We start from the raw sequence: 19,834 nt of genomic DNA, 5'->3' as shown, positions 1-19,834 counted from the left end.
ACGCCTTAGGCTGAAGGCAGAGCAAGATTTTCTTTCTTTCTTTTTTAAAGATGTTATTTATTTATTCACGAGAGACACACAGAGAGAGAGGCAGAGACACAGGCAGAGGGAGAAACAGGCTCCATGCAAGGAGCCCGACGCGGGACTCGATACCAGGTCTCCAGGATCACGCCCTGGGCTGAAGGCGGCGCTAAAACGCTGAGCCACCCAGGCTGCCCTGGGCAAGATTTTCAATCGACCATTTGCAGTTGGATTACATTGCATAAGCACCAGGGTCAGACAGTGAAAAACTGATTTTCTTTGACAGGATTTGTTGGTTGGAAGAACCAGCAATCCATTCCAGGACATATGATAGGCACTCACAATTCAGGGGGTCCTTCAGAGAAATTGAGCTACAAGAGAGTGAACACGGCAGAAAAGGATTCATGCTAGGGGTGCCTGGGTGGTTTAGTTGATTAATCATCTGCCTTCAGCTCAGGTCATGATCTCAGGGTCCTGGAATTGAGCCCCACATCCAGCCCCCTGTTCAGTGCGAGTCTGCTTCTCCCTCTCCATGGGCCCCTCCCCATCACTGGTGTGTATGCTCTCTCTCTCTTTCTCTCTCTCTCTCTCTCTCTCAAATAAATAAATAAATTCTTTTTTTAAAAAGGATTCATGCTAGGGAACATAATATAATCAGTAAAAGCTTTAATAACTGAAGTTGTATAATTATTGAAAAAAAAATTTAATGACAAATTTTTGCTTTTCTGTACAACTTCACCAGGTCATGGACTCAGATGATAAATACTCAGTAACAAAGACCCTGAATCCTGTTTGTGAACTGGCTTGCATGGATTGGCCTTTCTTGCTACCACTGAGTCCTAACAAAGACCAGCTGGATTTACAAGTTAGGGTCACCAGATGATTTCAACAGAAGTATCAGAACAACTTGGAAAAACTACGATGACCATGTATCAGTCTGACAGCCTCTGAATTTGTTTCCTAGTAAAACATTCAAATATCAGCCTGCATTTCAAACTAGAAATCCTATTTATAAAATTCAGGACAGATCTCTTTCTTAGCTGTAGACTTTACGCCCCCAGTTCAGACAGGGACGGGGCTTGCCTAGCTAATCACAGAACAGAACACACTGTAAACACACAGGACTGGAAGGAGCAGATGAACTGAGGAGTTTCTCCATTGGGTCTTCTTGCTGAGGCTTTGGTGTTCCAATCCTTAGCCTCAGGAGTCAGGGTTGGGGTGGGTTGGGCTACTGGGTATTTTCCTGCCCCCAATTTTGAGGAACAACAGCAATTACTTCATGTTCTGCAATGTTCATTAACTTGACTGGGTCAAAGGCTCTCCCAGATCAGAAATAGTTCTGAAAATGGACTCACAAATTCTGCAGACTGTGAATTTTCCCTAATTAACATATTAACATACTTCCTTCCCCTGCCTCAAGTCAGAGCTTTTCAATCTTGGAGTAGGAAAGCAGCAGAATCTAGCTGTCACTGGCTCTCCAAAGAGCACAGTGATAAAAAGCTAAGGTTTTGCAGCCAGACAGGTGTGGATATCAATCTTGATTCTACTACTTGCTGATTGCACGTTCCTGAGTAATTCACTTAATCTGTGTGAGACTCAGTTTCCTCATCTGTAAAATTAGGACAATAATTGTATCTACCTCATGGGGTTGTTAAGCATTTCAATAAGGTGTTTCTAAGCCTAATGCATCACGAATGTCCAAAAATTATGATGAATCTGACCAGTGGTAGATGATCCATCTCTTTTTTTTTCCTACCAAGAGTTCATTATTCTTCCCTATGGTAACAGCTCCTTGGGTTTCCTTTGACTAATTACTCCTGCTCTCTAGGGTGGTTCAAGGGGTACTAAATAAATCCACCCCAATTTAAAGGAAGGAAACTGTGTACTATTTTGCTAAGGCTGCATAGAGTGGGTGGCTTAAACAACAGAAATTTTCTCACAGTTCTGGAGGCCAGAAGTCTGAGGACGAGGCATTGGCAGAGCTCATTTCTCCTGACACCTCTCTCCCTGACACAGATATCCTTCCTCTCCCTGTGTCTTCACATGGTCTTCCCTCTCTGTGTCTGTCTCCTAATTTCCTCTTCTTATGAGGATGCCAGTCGTGCTGGATTAAGGTCCACCCCTATGACCTCACTGAACCTTAATTACCTCTGTAAAGGCCCTATCTCCAAATACACTCACATTATGAGGTCCTATGGGTTAGGATTTCCACAAAGGAATCTGAGGAAGTCACAATTCAGCCCATAACAACCTGACCTAGATTTGGCCAAAACACTCCCTTCCCCCGAGTCAGAGTGATTGATTCAATGCTAGACTTTTTTAAAGTTAAGTACAGGGAATTTCTTCATCTGTAAGATGTGTGTTGCAAAGGTAACATGGAATGGAGCTGTTGTTGTCACCATGTGGGAAAGGTCAATACATAAGACAATATAAAAGAGAAATGGAAAGAGAAAGACTTAGTCCTGAAATCATCAGCTGAGCCCCTGGATCCATCTGAGCCTGAAGCTCCATTTGTCAGTTCACTCAGAGAATCCACTAAAATCCCCTTTGGTGGCTTATGCCAGTTGGGAGTTTCTGTCACTTGCAACCAAACAAGTCTTGACAGAGATAGCCCCTATTTAATTATTAAGGAGCTTGTAGATCCCAAGGAATAGAAAGGGAAAGGGTTGAGAAAGAGAGCTGGAAAGTGGAAGAACCATTTACAAAACAAATTAGGCAGGTAACCTAAACCATACTATGCAGGAATCAGGGTGGATTCAATAACAGATGTGTATTCCTTTAACTGAACCTAATGTAAGACAGTTTGACTCTGCACAGTAGTGAAGGCAAGGAGTTCTTCACTAAACCATAGGCTTCTCAAAGGCAGCAATATTGTTTTGTTAGGTGCAATGTAGCCCTAGTGCCCAGCATGAAATAGGCACTCAAAAGATATTTGTGGACTTGGACAGGCTTACTAAGGAATCTTTTGCATTTTATGGTTCAAGATAGATATCTTTTGCCATAGTATTATATTTGCACTCACTGTTAAAGAGTTACATTGATAATCATATAGCAGCCAAGTATTAATGTTAACAATGTTTGATAACTCAAAGAAAAAACCTTCAAGTGTATCCTCTCACCATTAGTGGACCTGTGACTTCCTTTAGTCATCAACTGCATTATGATTCTCTGCTGGAATGTGGAACTGCTCTGCTTGGCACCCATTACAGCCCCCTGTAAAAGTGGTTTGGATGGGGAAACAGAAGAATGTGTATATACGAAACTGGATAATGGCATGGAGTGAGCAGAGCGTGACCTTGCTCTACATGGATTACTGCACCACTGGAGAACCCTGAACTTAGAGGAGACTCTGAGTTTCTACCAAGCTACTGGTTACCTGCCTGTCCTTCCCTCTGGAGAGAGAGAACTCCTTACCCTGGAAAGGAAGTACATGTCTCTGGGATATGGGGGTTATCTCTAGGTTTACTGCCTCTGAACATAAGCCAATATCCTCTAGGAAGAGAAAAGAACTTCATCACCCTGGAATGTCTCCAGGGAGAGAGAGGGTCTCTACCTTCAGTCTGCTATTCAATCATCCCTAAACAAAGACCATACAAGAACCCATGAAATCCAGGGAATATGGTCTCCAAAAAAAACCTCTGTTGAGATGACAAATGGAAGGAATCTAGATTCCTGAGTCAACAAATAGAGGAGAGCCTTTGACAACCTTTGCATAGCCACGAAATATACTTTTGAGATGCTCAACTCCTGAGATTTCAGATCTTGTCTACCACGGTAGCTAGCATCAACTATCCTGATCAATAAAGAGAATTGTAATGTGCACCAGACAAATCATACTTGCATGAGAAATAAGAGAACTACACAACATGTAGTGAGTGCCAAATGATAAGGATCAGGATGAGATTTGGGAGTGGGCAAAAGATTATGAAGAAGTCATCACCTTACTAGTGACAGAGTAAAAGGACACAGAATTTGAGAGACCAGCTGCAGCTGTCCAGGGACACATCCCCCGAGGTTCAGCACATCCAAGTGTCATCAGTACCCCCACACCCACTCTCGTTCACAAATATTACAGTGAGCCAAAGCTGTGAATGACTTTCACACAGTTTAGAGATTTTCAGATCATCTTAAGCTCAATTACTGCTAAACCAATAATATACCCCAAACATCATTATTGGAAAATCACCAACCAGGCCCACTAATTGTATTTGCAGCTTCTTCATCATATTAGTAAAGTCATAAGTGCAGCATGCTCTTCCCAGGGGAGAGCTGTTCACAAGGCCAATTTCCTTAGGATGAGACTTTCATATCACATCAGTTTGAACTAATGCGTCTCGGGAAATAAACTGTCAGATCAATAACATTTGCAACCAGAAAATATTTGGAGCAAATAGCAGAATACAGCCTGTGGTTGAGACTAATATAATCCTTACCTGACACTTGGAAGCTGTCATGACTCCAAACCTTTGGAGCTTTCCATGGGGTCAATTTGGAGATACTGTAGAAACACAAAGAGCCTTCGTTCAATACATTGTGACCTTTTTCTAGGAAGCTCATCATACCATCACTAATCTGGAAAAAGCAAACAACAATTATTAAGCTCCTTCTATTGGCTTGATGCCTTGATCAGTATATGTAATGATAAGCAGCAGTCTTTATAGTAGTCCATAAAGGAGTTCAAATTCTAGATCTAGGGATGCCTGGGTCGCTCAGTGGTTGAGCATCCACCTTTGGCTCAGGTCATGATCCCAGGGTCCTGGGACCAAGTTCCACATAAGGCTCCCTGAGAGGGGCCTGCTTCTCCCTCTGCCGATGTGCCTGCCTCTCTCTGTGTGTCTCTCATGAGTAAATAAATAAAACCTTAAAAAAAAAATTCTAGATCTAAAACTTCCTAAGGCAAGTTTCTTTACTTCTCTGAGTCTTAGTTTCCAAATCTGTTCAATGGAAATAATAATGGATACTCTCCAGGGGCATTTGGTGACTGAAGAGAAGGTACGGATCCTGCCTATTTTAGTGCCTGGCACACTGTAGGTGCTCAATAAATAATAGTTATTGCTATGATTCTAGGTACCTCTGTAACTGAAGTTAAACAAATTAATGTTTCCCCCTCAACTAGGCCATTTGAGGGGAGTAAGTTTACGTGCCAATCTGGGTTAACCCCCTTAATCTTTCTGTGGAAGTATAAAAGGCACACCATCTGTTTTTGAAGTAACAGAAAGAAATTGTCTGCATCTCTGCTTTAATTTTTCCTATATTCTCAAGTAAAGCCCTTGACCATAACCTAGTATTCTAGGAGTACCAGATAAAGATTGAAAAGCCAGTAAAGAAATACAAAAAGGATGGAATGCTGAGAAGTATTTAACAACCCAGAGTTGAGGTTCCCTTTGAACTGGTGAGGCCTGGGACTGATTTCTAGATCAGGCACTTAGCAAAGATGTGACCTTAGGAAAATAACAGGATTTCTCTGAGCCATGGTTTACTCTATGCAAAACAGCAACACTGTCTGCCTCCAGGAGGTAAGGTCAAACTAAATAAGATAAATAGCAAAATTGTAACAAATGTTAGTTCCCCCAACCTGGTTCTCATCTCCTATCATTATAAGCCTCAAATTAATTCAGTAAACATGTATTGGGCACTGTGGTGGATACTGGGGATATCAATAAATGAGACTGACAAGGTCACTGTTTTCATGGCCCAGATGACATTCTGGAGGGAAAAAGATAAATTACTGAGCCAATTCCACAAATAAGTCGCAAATTACATTTGTGAAAAGAGCTAGAAAGAAATGATGCAGGGCGTTAATGAGAGTTCGCTAAAACCACCAAGCTGAGGCGTTAAGAAAGGCCTCCATGAAGATCCAACTCACCTACCCATTCTGGGTTGTAAGCTTACTTCTTAATGGTGAAAGGATAGGAAGTGGCACTGGGAGAGTAAGCCAGGGCCCATATCATGCTGGGCTTCACAGGGTGGACTGTGGGGCCACCACGTTCCACAACCACAGGAGACGTCAATTATGCTAAAGCACAGCCTGTGTTGCAGAACCAGCAGCCCTGGGAGACAACAAGCAGAAAACAGAAGTCGCAAGGGACCAGAAACATAAATAAAAGGCAAAGTGTGTCAGAGAAAGCATTCAGAAGCAGAAACAAATGATGGAACTTCCAAGTATGGCTATGATAGAGTAATTGAGGCAGACCAACGTTCTTACCACGTGTAACTAGAAAAACCAGACAGGACACAAGCACAAAAAAAATTGTGTGTGAAATCCCTGGGGTGCCTCAAGTATTTGCAGGACAAAAATCCTGCAAAAAAGGTAAGTTTCAGGGGCCCCTGAGTGGGCCAGTCAATTAAGCATCTGGCTTCAGCTAAGGTCATGATCCCTGGGATCAAGCCCGGTGACAGGTTCCCCGCTCAGCGGAGAGTCTGCCTCTCCCTCTCCTTCTGCCTCTGCCTGCTGCTCCCCCTACTGTGATTTCTCTTTCTCTCTCTCTGTCTCAAATAAATAAAATCTTTTTTTTTTAATGTGCATGCATTAAAAAAAAAAAAGGAAGAAGGAAAGTTCAGTGAGATGAGCCTGACATTGTGCACATCACTTTTTCCCTTAGGACATTGATGACTCTCAAGCATCATGGGGGGAGGCTCTGAGGCAGGGCAGAGGGTCACTGTTCAAAGGCAGAGAAGCTGGGGAGCCTGGGTGGCTCACTCAGCTAAGTGCCCAACTCTTGATTTTGGCTTAAGTCATGATCTCAGGTTGTGAGATCAAGTCCCACATCAGGCTCAGTGCTGGCTGTAGAGTCTGCTTAAGATTCTCTTTCCTTCCTTCTGCCCACCCACCCAGGTCACACACATGTATGCATACACACGTGTGTGTTCTCTCTCACTCAAAAAAAATAAAATAAAAGTAAAATGCAGAGAAGCTATCAAAGTGGTTAGGATGCTTCATGAGGGCGAGAGACAAAAATTAGTATTTGGGGATGTCAAAACAGGTAGGAGTTGAAGGCCCAAATTATTCTTCCCAAGGCAAGGATGTAATGAGAAGTGATCCAAAAACACTGTAGCTATTTCCCCCCATTTGTGCTGTATAAGGCAGGCAGTTTAGAATCAAAGCAACTATGTGAGAGCTGACCTCTCACCAGATGTGATGGGAGTGAAAAGGCAATGAAAGGAGATGATGTCCAAGTTAGAATTCTACACATACTGAAAATAACCTTCAAGGATGAAAGTAAAATAAAGTTATTTTTCAAACAAATTAAAACTGAGAGAATCTGTCACCAGCAGATCCAACTAAAATAAATACTAAAGGGGGTTCTAAAGGCAAAAGGAAATGATCCCAGACATAAATGCAGGAAAGACTTGAAGAGCAATAGAAAAAAAAAAAGTATGACTAAATCTAAATGAATATTGAAAACATGAGCAATGATTTCCTGTGGGGTTTTAAATACATGTACATTTAAGTAAATACAATTAAAAGCATAAAAGGCATAAGGAAAATAAAGTGTAACAGGCCCTAGAATTGTCTGGAAAGTGGTATAAATACTGATTTATATCAGACTCTAATAAACAAAGGAGGTATGTCTTAATTTCCAGGGGAACTACAAAAAGAAGGCATAAGTAACAAGTTAATAAAAGAAAAACTGGTTCAATTAAAAATTTTTTTTGATTGGCCCACATTAAGGCAAGAAAGGAGAGGAGGGGAATAGAACAAATAGAAAGAATAGCAATATTATGGATATAAAACCAAACATATCAGTAATTACATGTAAATAGACCAAATACTCTAATTAACAGACCTAGCTTGTCAGATTATATCAGAATCAGTCATATGCTGCTCATATGAGATACACCCTAAACATAAGGACACAAAAAGGTTGAAAGTAAAAGGAAGGAAAAAAATAAAACAATAACCAAAAGAAAGGTAATAGTTATACTAATATCAAACCAAGCAAACTTGAAGACAAGACATGTAACTTGATATAAAGAGAAAAATTCTAATAAAAAGGTTAATCCACCAGGAAGATACAACAATTTTATATTCATAAGCACATAATGTCATACTTTTAAAATATACAAATTAAAAATCCAAAAAGAAAAGTAGACAAATCCATAATGGTAGTGGAATATTTTAACAGCCTCTCTCAGGAGCTAATAAAAGGAGACAAAAAAGTGGTAGGAGTATAAAGATCTAAACAACATGATTAATGAATTTGACTTGTTTGACATTGGACTCTAGCAAGAGATTGGACACAGCTTAAAAAAAAAAAAGAAAGATTAATGAAACGGAATAAATCAGTGGGAAACATCCACAGCACCCAATGATACCAGAATACACATATTTTCAAGTGTACATGGAGCACTGACCCAAAATGATTGGAACACTGGGTCATAAAATAAATGTTAACAAAGTGCAAAGATGAATATTACGTAGAATATATATTCTTACTACAGTGCAATTATGGCAGGAATCAATAATAACAACTTAAAAATCTCTTAAAACCTGATTGGAAATTAGGGAAAAAAAAGTCACAGGGGTGCCTGGGTGGCTCAGTTGGTTAAGCATCTGACTCTTGATTTTGGCTTAAGTCATGATCTCAGGGTCGTGACATTAAGACCCAAGCTGAGCTCCATGCTCAGCAGGGAGTATGTTGGAGGTTCTCTCCCTCTCTCTGCTCCTCCCCTCAGCTCATGCTCCCTCTCTCTCTTTCTCTCTCTAAAATAAATAAATAACCTTTTTTTCTAATCACCAAAAAAGAAAAAATCACAAAGGATATTAGGAATATTTTAAACTGAATGATTATACAAATAAGACAGGAGAAAGTATGGTAAGTAGCTACCACTCTTGTTAAACAAAAAGTTACAGCTCTAAATGGATATGCCTGAGAAGAAACGAAGATGGGAATCAATAATATAAGTATCCATCTCAAGAAGTTAATAAAAGAACAACAAATCAAACTCAAAGAAACTAGAAGGAAGGAAACAACAGACATAAAAACAAAAATCAATGAAATAAAAAGGAAACTTATAATAGAGATAATCAACAAAACTCAAAACTGGTTCTCTGAAAAGGCTAATAAAAATTGGTAAGTGCCACGCAAGATCCTACAGGCATAGCAAAAAATAATATTATCCTAAACAGTGAGACAGAATATTATAAACAAGGTTATGCCAAAAGAACTTGACGATGTATTTATTTTTTAAAAGATTTATTTATTTATTTATTTATTTATTTATTTATTTATTTATTTTAGAAAGAGAGACCACAAGTACAAGTGGGTGGGAGGGGAAGAAGGAAAGGGAGTGAGAGAATCCACAAGCAGACTCCCCACTGAGTGCTGAGCTCAAAGCAGGGTTCAATCCCAGGACCCCGAGATCATGACCTGAGCTGAAACCAAGAGTTGGCTGCTTAACCAACTGAACCACCCAGGTGCCCCAGAATTCAATAATTTATATAAAACTATACAATCTAGAAGAACACTCCTTACCAAAATTGACACAAGGAGAAATAAAACATCTGAATACTTCTGTATCTATTAAAGAAATTGAATCTGTAATTAACATTCCCTCAGAGAAATCTCCAAGCCCAGATACCTTCACTGGTAAATTCTTCCAAGCATTTTATTTTATTTTTTTTTAATTTATTTTTTATTGGTGTTCAATTTACTAACATACAGAATAACACCCAGTGCCCGTCACCCATTCACTCCCATCCCCCGCCCTCCTCCCCTTCTACCACCCCTAGTTCGTTTCCCAGAGTTAGCAGTCTTTACGTTCTGTCTCCCTTTCTGATATTTCCCACACATTTCTTCTCCCTTCCCTTATATTCCCTTTCACTATTATTTATATTCCCCAAATGAATGAGAACATATAATGTTTGTCCTTCTCCGACTGACTTACTTCACTCAGCATAATACCCTCCAGTTCCATCCACGTTGAAGCAAATGGTGGGTATTTGTCATTTCTAATAGCTGAGTAATATTCCATTGTATACATAAACCACATCTTCTTTATCCATTCATCTTTCGTTGGACACCGAGGCTCCTTCCACAGTTTGGCTATCATGGCCATTGCTGCTAGAAACATCGGGGTGCAGGTGTCCCGGCGTTTCATTGCATTTGTATCTTTGGGGTAAATCCCCAACAGTGCAATTGCTGGGTCGTAGGGCAGGTATATTTTTAACTGTTTGAGGAACCTCCACACAGTTTTCCAGAGTGGCTGCACCAGTTCACATTCCCACCAACAGTGTAAGAGGGTTCCCTTTTCTCCGCATCCTCTCCAACATTTGTTGTTTCCTGCTCTTCCAAGCATTTTAAAAAGATGTAATACTGACCTCACCAAACCACTACTAGAAAATATAAAAAGATGAAACATTTCTCAACTCATTTTTTGAGGTCAGCATGACCTTGATACAATCACCCAGATACCAAAACTTGACAAGTAAATTGCAAAAAAAGAAAATTACAGTCCAATCTCTTTCATAGACCCAGATACAAAACTCCCAAACAAAATATTATGAAATCAAATGCAGTACTTCCATAAAAAGGATGCTATATCATGACCAACTCTGGTTTATTCTAAGAGTACAAAGTTTCAGGTCTGCAAAGAAATCACTAAAATTCTCTATATTAAACAAAGGACCAAAAAAAAAAAAAAAAAAAGGATTCATCTCAATGATGAGGAAAAGCATTTGAGAAGAGTTAAATACTCTTAATCTTAGCACACTAAGACAGTTTTGATAAAGGGTAGCTAAAATAACTAGAGCCATCATACATAATGGTGACATATTGAACATTTCCTCTCAGGCTGGGAATGAGTTAAGAATGTCCATTATCACCACTTCTACCTCTACATCAGAAGTCCTGTAGACCAGCTGTTCAGCCCATGTCCTCCTTCCTCCTCCTTCCTTCTATCCAGTAAGACCAGTCCTGCAGGTCAGTTGTCACCCACACCTTCCTGTTCTCCATCACTAGTGGACTGGATGTTTCTATGGCAGCCACACCTCCAATCAGGTCTGAATCTCAGTCTAGCAATGAGGAGAGGGTCCTCCTAAGTATCTTCACTTATTCACTGCTTTCTCCAGTTACTCCTCTGCACCCCTTAGAATCATGTTCTACCCTTTGAAATAACTATCCACCTTTTTACTAGTTGTACTAGCTAACACACTTTCATGTGAAATTATCCTTGTTCAAGTAACTGGTCTGGTTTCTGTCTCTTCACTGAACCCTGACTGGTACAAGACCTAAAGAAATGCAGTAATAAATAATGTTCATGGACTGAAAGACTCAATATTGTAAAGTCATTTTCCCTAAATTAAGATACAGATTTAACAAAACCCCAATCAAAATCCCAACGGGTTTCTCTTTTTTGTTGGAATTGATATGCTAATTCTATAATTTATATGGAAATAACAAGGGCCAAGAATATCCATGACAATCTTGATGATGTCAAGATTGGAAGATTCACACTTCCAGATGTTAAGAATTATGATAGGGGCACCTGGCCAGCTCAGCTGGAAGAGCATTTGACTCTTGATCTCGGGGTTGTGAGTTTGAGCCCCATAGTGGGTATAGAGAGTTCTTAAATAAATAAAAACTTAAAAAAAAAGAATTACGATAAAGCTACAATAATTAAGACAGTGGGGTAATGGTTCAAAGTGAGACAAATGGATCAGTGGAAGAGAATACAAGAGTCCAGAAACAAGCCTACAATGTATTGTTACTTGATTTATGACAGACACTATTGGAAGTAAGGTAAGACAATATTTTTGAAACCTGGGGCTTAGTCCCCAGTTCTACTTGGTGAAAGTTCACATGGAAAAAAAAGGAACTTTCTTCACACTATAAACAAAATAATAAAAATAAGTTCCAGGTGGATGATAGACTTAAATGTAGATGTACAACAATAAAGCTTCTGAAAGACAAACCTAGAATGGGCCAAGATTTTTTTCCATCAGACCTATAAAGCACTTTCCAATTTAAATGATTTATACATTGGACTTGTGGCTCAGTGGGTTAAGCATCCAACTCAATTCTGGCTCAGGTCATGATCTCAGGGTCCTGAGATCAAGCTCTGCATTGGGCTCCATGCTCACTGGGGAGCCTGCTGGTCTTTCTCCTGCTCCTTCACACAGACACACACACACACACTCTCTCTCTCTCTCTCTCTCTCGTTCAAATAAATAAATAAATAAATGAGAATCTTTTTAAAAAATTAAATAAATTAGAACTCATTAAAATTAAGAACTTCTGTTCATTAAACTCATCAACAAGATAGTAAGGAACTGCCAAACTGGTTTCCACAGTGGCTGCACCATATTACTTTCCCACCAGCAGTGTATAAAGTCTCCAATCTCTCCACATCCTTGCCAGCACTTGTTTTTTCATTGCATTTTTGTTTTTCTTTCTTTCTATTATGGTCATCCAAGTGGATGTGATGTGGTATCTCCTTATGGCTTTGATTTGCATTTCCCCAATGACTCACAAAAGAATTGAGTATTGATCCATGCTACAACTTAGATAAACCTAAAAAACAGTATGTGAAGTAAAAGAAGCCAGACACAGTAGGCCACATATTATATGATTCTATTTATAGGAAATGTCCGGAATAGACTAATCTATGCAGACAGAAAGTAGATTAGTGATTGCCAGGGGCTGGGGGAGAAAAGAATGGGGAGTGAGTGCTTAGTCAGTTTCCTCCTTGGAGTGATGAAAAAGTTCTGGAACCTGACAGGGGGGAATGTGCTTATACAACATTGTAAATGTACACAAAGTCACTGAATTGTACTATAAAATGGTAAAAATAATAAGTTGTATGTGTTTATATTTTACTACAATTTAAAAATAAAAAACCAAACACCTCATAAGAGGTGAAAGGGCAAACCACAGGGTAGAGAAAGATATTTGCAATACACATAACTAAGAAAAGCCTCATAGCTGTAATATACACCATCAAATATACAAATCAATAGAAAAGAGATAGACTATTCATTTTTTATTTTTTTAAGATTTTATTTATTGATTGATGAGAAACACAGAGACAGAGAAAGAGGCAGAGACACAGGCAGAGGGAGAAGCAGGCTCCATGCAGGGAGCCCGATGTGGGACTGGATCCCAGGTCTCCAGGATCACGCCCCTGGCTGAAGGTGGCGCTAAACCCCTGAGCCACTGGGGCTGCCAGACAATTCATTTTTTAAAGGGGCAAAAGACTTGAACAGGCACCTCACAAAGAATATATAAATAATCAGGAAACATAAAATATTCAATATCATTCATCATTAGGGAAATGCAAACTAAAATTTCAGTGAGACACCACTGTACACATGCCAAAAGAGCTTAATCCTTTTATTTTTTTTTTTTTTTTTTTTTTTTTTTAGAAATTTTTTTTATTATTTATTTATGATAGGCACACAGTGAGAGAGAGAGGCAGAGACACAGGCAGAGAGAGAAGCAGGCTCCATGCACCGGGAGCCCGACATGGGATTCGATCCCGGGTCTCCAGAATCGCGCCCTGGGCCAAAGGCAGGCGCTAAACCGCTGCGCCACCCAGGGATCCCAGAGCTTAATCCTTTTAAAATGACAATACCAAGTGTCGTTAAAGAAACAGAGTGACTAGAACTCTCACTAGTGGCTAGTACAATGAAAATTGATACATTCACTTTGGAAAAGGTGTTTGGCATTATCTAATATAGTTGAACATACATACACCCTATCATCCAGCAACTCTACTCCTGAAAACAGCCCCAAACCAGAAACAACTCAAATGTCCATCAGCAGCAACATGAAGAAATACATTGTAATATATTTTTAAATGGAATATTATAGGGCAATAAGAATAAATTACAGCTACATGAATATATTTGCAACCATAATATTGGCCAAAAGAACCCAGATAGAAGAACAAATTTCATATGAGCCCATATCTATAAAGTTCAAAAATAGGCCACAGTAGCCTATGGAGAGAGAAGTAAAAACAGAAGTAAGGTTACCTGGAAGAGGGCATAAAGGCACTGGCAAGATTCTAGTTATTAGTCTGGGAGGTGCTTACATGGTTTGTTCATGAACTCACCAGTTGGTATCCATATATTTGTGCACTTTCTGCTTGAAATGTTATGCCTCAATTAACATGTCTTTCTTATTTAAGTGGCTGGATAAACTAATTGTAGCACAGCCATACAATTGAATCCTACTCAGCAATCAAAAGGAATGAACTATTATCATCTGTAACAACTTGCACCAATCTAAAAGCCATTTTGTTGGGCAGCCTGGGTGGCTCAGTGGTTTAGCGCTGCCTTCAGCCCAGGGCGTGATCCTGGAGACCAGGGATTGAGTCCCATGTCGGGCGCCCTGCATGGAGCCTGCTTCTCCTTCTGCCTCTCTCTCTCTCTCTCTCTTGAATAAATAAATAATTTTTTAAAAGGCATTATGTTGCCTGAAATAAGCCAGTCTCAATAGTTACCTACTACATGATTCCATTCACATGACAGTCTCTGTAAAAAAAAAAAAAAAAAAAAAAACCACAAAACTATAGGATGGAGAATAGGTCAGTGGTCACCAATGGGGTTAGTTTGGGCTTGCAAACTGGTCCTTGGACTCTTGGGGCAAGGGGAAGTTGAAGAAAGGTGGGTCACTCCAGATTGGTAGGTGGCAGATTTAATAAACAAGGGAACTTACTTAAGAGGCTTGTTTCAGGTGGCCAAAAGCCAAGTAGATTCCTACACAACCCACCAAAACCTTAAAAGTTTATCTAGGAGCCTTAACTATAAGATTCCATGACAGACCTGGTCTACATAGTCTTAACATCTCAAGTGGGTGAGATCTACATTCCAAGGATGGAGGAAGAGTAGTGAGCTTCCAATTGCCCAGATCTAGTTCCCCGGTTAACTGGTGGTGTCATCATCCAAAAGTTAAGATGGGTCAAGATGGGACACAAAAGAGTATTTTGGGATTATGGAAGAGTTCTGTATCTGATGGTGGTGGTAGTGGTTATACAAATATATATGTGTTAACATTCATAGAACTGTATGCTTCTCTTTCCCCAAAAGTCAGTTCTTTATTTTTTTTATTTTATTATTTATTTTATATTATTTATTTATGATAGTCACACAGAGAGAGAGAGAGAGGCAGAGACACAGGTAGAGGGAGAAGCAGGCTCCATGCACCGGGAGCCCCACGTGGGATTTGATCCCGGGTCTCCAGGATCGCGCCCTGGGCCAAAGGCAGGCGCCAAACCGCTGCGCCACCCAGGGATCCCAAGTCAGTTCTTTATATTATAATTTTGTAAATGAAAAATAAAGTGCAGGCTTTGCAGTCAGTCTTCCTCGGTTTGAATAACATACTAGCTATTTATCTTGTGATAAGTAACTTAATATTCCCATTTCCCAGTTTCCCCATAAGAATAAGAATTATTTCCCCAAAAGAATAACAGGGCACCTAGGTGGCTCAGGGGTTGAGTGCCTTTGGCTCAGGTGGTGATCCCAGGATCCTAGGATCAAGTCCCAAATCAGGCTCCCCGCAAGGTGCCTGCTTCTCCCTCTGCCTATGTCTCTGCCTCTCTCTGTGTCTCTCATAAATAAATAAATAAAATCTTAAAAAAAAAAAAAAAAGAAGGATGGAGGTCATGGTGACCACCCCCCCCCATAGGGTTGTGAATATTATAAATATGCTAAAACATACAAGCATTTAGAATACCTGGTAAGAAATAAGTGCTCAACAAATATTCATGGTCATTATTAGAACACATATACATCATGTGAAATTTGTTATAAAGCATGTAATTTTTATAATGTATTACTTTTCCGTAACCCAAATGTTCATTAGCTGATGAGCAGATAAACAAATGTGATATATCCACACAATGAAATATTATTCAGAAATAAAAAGGGGTGCCTGAGTGACTCAGTCAGTTAAGCCTCGGACTCTTGATTTTGCCTCATGTCTTTGGAGTCCTGGGATCCAGCCCTGTATCAGGCTCTGCACTGAGCATGGAGCCTGCTTAAGATTCTTTCTCTCTCTGTCTCTTTCTCTCTCTCCCTGTACCCCTTTCTCGTTGCCCCTTCCCCCACCCCCACACAGCTCTATTTAAAAAAAAAAAAGGAAATACTGACCCATGCTACAACATTATACATTATGCCAGGTAAAGAAGCCAAATAGTCACATATTGTCTACTGCCACCTATATGAAATGTCCAGAATAGGCAAATCCATAGGCACAGAAAGTCAACTAGTGGTTGCTGGGGCATGGAGAGATATGAGAATTAGGACTTTCTGCTAATAAGTAAGGGATTTCCTGTTTGGAATGAAAGAAATGTTCTAGAATTTAAAATGGTAATCTTTGCATAACTCTGTAATATACCAAAAACCACTGAATTAATATTGGCTCAGGTCATGATCTCATAGGTTATGAGATCCAGCCCCACATTGGGCTTCAAGCTTACTGCAGAGTTGGCTTGGGATTCTCTGCCTCTCTCTCTGCCTCTGTCCCTCCCACACCTGTCCCCTCTCTCTCTAATAAATAAACAAATAATCTTTTTTAAAAAGGGTGCTCAAGAAAACTATTATTTAAAAAATACTAATACTTAAATATGAGCTCACTGCCCAGTCAACTCTGTCAACTTCCTGGTCACCTTATATTGTCTAGAGAAGCTTCACATGTATTTTAGTTAATTTTGCTTCTTAGTAAATTATATCTTCTACATTCTTCTATAATAAATCGGGTTACAAATGACCAGAGAGATTTTTTAAAAAAAAACAGATCATCTTGACTTTAAAAGATTTAAGTGTCCATGGATGTGAAATGATGTTTTAAATAACTGCAAATAGTTTTAAATAGTATTAACTAAAAAGAGGTGTGATAAAAACCATTTAATGGTTGTTAATCTGAATAAATAGGTCTTAAATCATAAAGTGGCACTTAATTGACCTGCAATAACTGGCTTGTTAAATCTAAATTAAATCATTATCTGAGGCACTTTAAAAAAAAAAGTAGAATTCTTAAAGATTTGCAGAAAAAAATTAGTTAAGTGTGAAAAATAGCAATGCTAGTTGTATACTAAAGCAATTGTTGAAGCAGCTTCTATGTCTTTTAATTAGGACTCTTGGTATCAATTCCATTGTGTGTCTAGGGAGGCATCCCTCCCCCCCCCCCCCCTCACAAATCCAACAACACATCCAATAATTCAACTCAATTCTGACACTATCTACCTGGAGATAATAATTGGTTTCACAGGTTAAGGGTTCACTGCCCCCAACCACTTCTGACACCAGTCGCTAGTATAGATTGTTACCTGTACTTCCCACCCACTGGCTATAAATCAGAAGTTCAACTAATTTGCCATAGCAGCTCACAGAACTCAGAGAAAAATTTTACTTACTGGATCACTAGCTTATTATAAAAGGCTATAACTCGGGAAGAGCCAGATGGAAGAAATGCATAGGGCAAGGTATGGGAAGAGGCCTCAGAGCTCCCATGCCCTCTCAAAGGGCACCGTTCTCCACAAATATCCATGTTGTTCACCAACCCAGAAATTCTCTGAGCCCTGTCCTTTTGAGTCTTTAAAGGAGGCTTAATTACATAGGCATGATTGATTAAATCATTGCTATTGGCAATTGATTCAACCTCTGGCCCCTCTCCTCTCCCAAGCCCAGAGGTGGAGGTGGGAGGGGGGCTGGTATTGAAAGTTCTGACCCTCTAAATCATCTGGTTGGTACTCCAGGCAACCAGCCCCTATCTTGAGGTTGAGTCCAAAAGTCACTTATTAAGATAACAAAAGAAAACCTTAATGGCTCTCCTCACTTAGGAACTAAGGGTTTTTAGGAGCTCAGTGCTGGGAACAGGACTAAGGCGGAGCATATATTTGCTATTATAAATCACAATATCACACCACTGCATCACTCACATGTGGTTTAATAAAAGCTTACTGACCACTTGCTATGTCCAAGTATTGTGCTAGATGCTGGAAACACAGTGGTAAAACAAGAAGACAAGCTATCTATCCTTTGGGGCCCTACAGTCTAGCTATTAGTACTGTTCAATAGAAAGAAAATGTGAGCCACATCCATAATTTTAAATTTTCTCCTGGCCATGTTAAAGAAGTAAAAAATAAATAGTTGAGAGTCATTTTAATATTATATTTCATTTACCCCAATACATACCATATATAATAATTATAACATGTTACAATACAGAGAAGTATAAACAAGATATCTTAGATCTTTTATTCATACTGCCTTTAAAAACCAGTATGCAATATACATTCAGGGCACATCTCCATTAAGACTAGTTGTATTTCATGTGTTCAACTGCCACATGCAACTAGTGGCTACCATATTGGACAGTATAGGTCTAGCTGTACCACCATTTCATTTTTTGTTTGTCTTTCTTTTTTCTTTCTATTTCCCCTAACATTCTCAATATGTCACTTGGACCCTGGCTTTACGGTTAGAATTAATATGGACAACAGAGTCTGCACAGGAAAAGGTACACATTACCATACAAGTTTTATAATAAAATATATAAGCACCATCACACAACATACTTGTTAAATTGCCCAATATTTGGCATCTTGTTTGGCTATGACATTCTTGATACCAGGCACACTGTAGGTATCCAAAAAATGCTTACTGAATGAGTGCTAGCCCAGTAAGTGCTGTGAGTTTCCAGATGGGAGGAGTCCCTATAATTGAAAGGGGCTGAGATGAGTCCTTCAAGAAGGACTCATTTATTCATTCAACAAATACTTACTGAACAACTACTATAATGGGTTTGGAGTGGGCCTAGAAACATCAACAGGACTAGAACAATGAAAGTAATATCACTTGGTTGGTTCCTCATGTTGATCCAACCATTGCTTCACAAAGTTCAGTTTTTTTATCACCTTAACAGTTTTCTTCAAAACCATAGGCACTATTATAGTATTTCTTTAAATTGACTCATATCTTTTTAGTAAAATTCTAACTTACAAATTCTAGCATATCAACATTAAAAAAAAAACACTATTCCTTGCCATTCTTAGAAGTTAACTGCAAAAAAATAAATAGAATGCACCCAATTCTACTAAATTCTCTATAGCTACAGTTGCCCCTGGAGACTCTCAGGCTATGCCCTGCTTTCTTTTCTTGTTCAAAGGTAGACTAGTCAATGTTAGAGAGGTGTTAGAAACATATTAGCACTGTGTTAATACTTTTTCACCTCTACAATCAGTAGGCAAATCATTTGAAAGGAAAATATGTTATTCAACTGTATGTAGTGTTCAGTGATATCAAGTTACCCTGTGCATACCCAGTGGTACACATATCATACTTTGTTCAAAGAACCTGAGTGGACTCCCAGGAAACAAAACAGGGGGCCTGTTTTATAAGTGAGCAAGAACACCACACTTGCCTCTAAACCAGATTCTCAAAGACATCGTGAACCTCAAGTTCAAGGCACATGCTGTTTCCAAAGCAAGCACACTCTCTTCTCTTTCTCTGCAGTAGGAGGGTACCCCAATGTTCATGCCTCAGAATGCCCATAAACTATATTCCTAATGTGAAATCTGGCTAGAATTGGTTTTTAAGGGAAGTAGTATAGTTCGATGGTTTAAAGCCCAGGCTTTGGAGTCAGACAAACCCAGATTAACATCAGGCTCTGCCACTCTGTAGCTCTATGATGGCAGTTAAGTACTTAACTTTGCTAAATCCATGCTATTTGCATGTAAAATGGGAATGATAGCCCTCGCTTCTAGAATTACTGTGAGGATTAAATAAAACAATATACATAAAGTACCCTGCACAGTCTTGACACTTAAAAAACACTCCATTAGTGTTTCTTGTTGTAGTTCCTGTTGT

The 19,834-nt window shown here is 39.3% G+C and overlaps 1 long non-coding RNA gene across 1 annotated transcript in view; it reads right to left on the bottom strand.

The window, feature by feature from the left end:
• LOC140619397 (uncharacterized) overlaps nt 1–19,834 on the bottom strand; it is a 53,129-nt gene that overhangs the window by 27,898 nt on the left and 5,397 nt on the right. The window contains exon 2 of the long non-coding RNA XR_012019286.1: nt 4,455–4,519. This is a non-coding gene — a long non-coding RNA (uncharacterized lncRNA). The remainder of the gene's footprint in view (nt 1–4,454; nt 4,520–19,834) is intronic.

The sequence above is a fragment of the Canis lupus genome, chromosome 27 (genome assembly GCF_048164855.1).
Source record: "Canis lupus baileyi chromosome 27, mCanLup2.hap1, whole genome shotgun sequence".
Taxonomy (NCBI): domain Eukaryota; kingdom Metazoa; phylum Chordata; class Mammalia; order Carnivora; family Canidae; genus Canis; species Canis lupus.
Note: the sequence above shows the minus strand (reverse complement) of the source record. Positions and strands in the feature narration are given on the sequence as shown.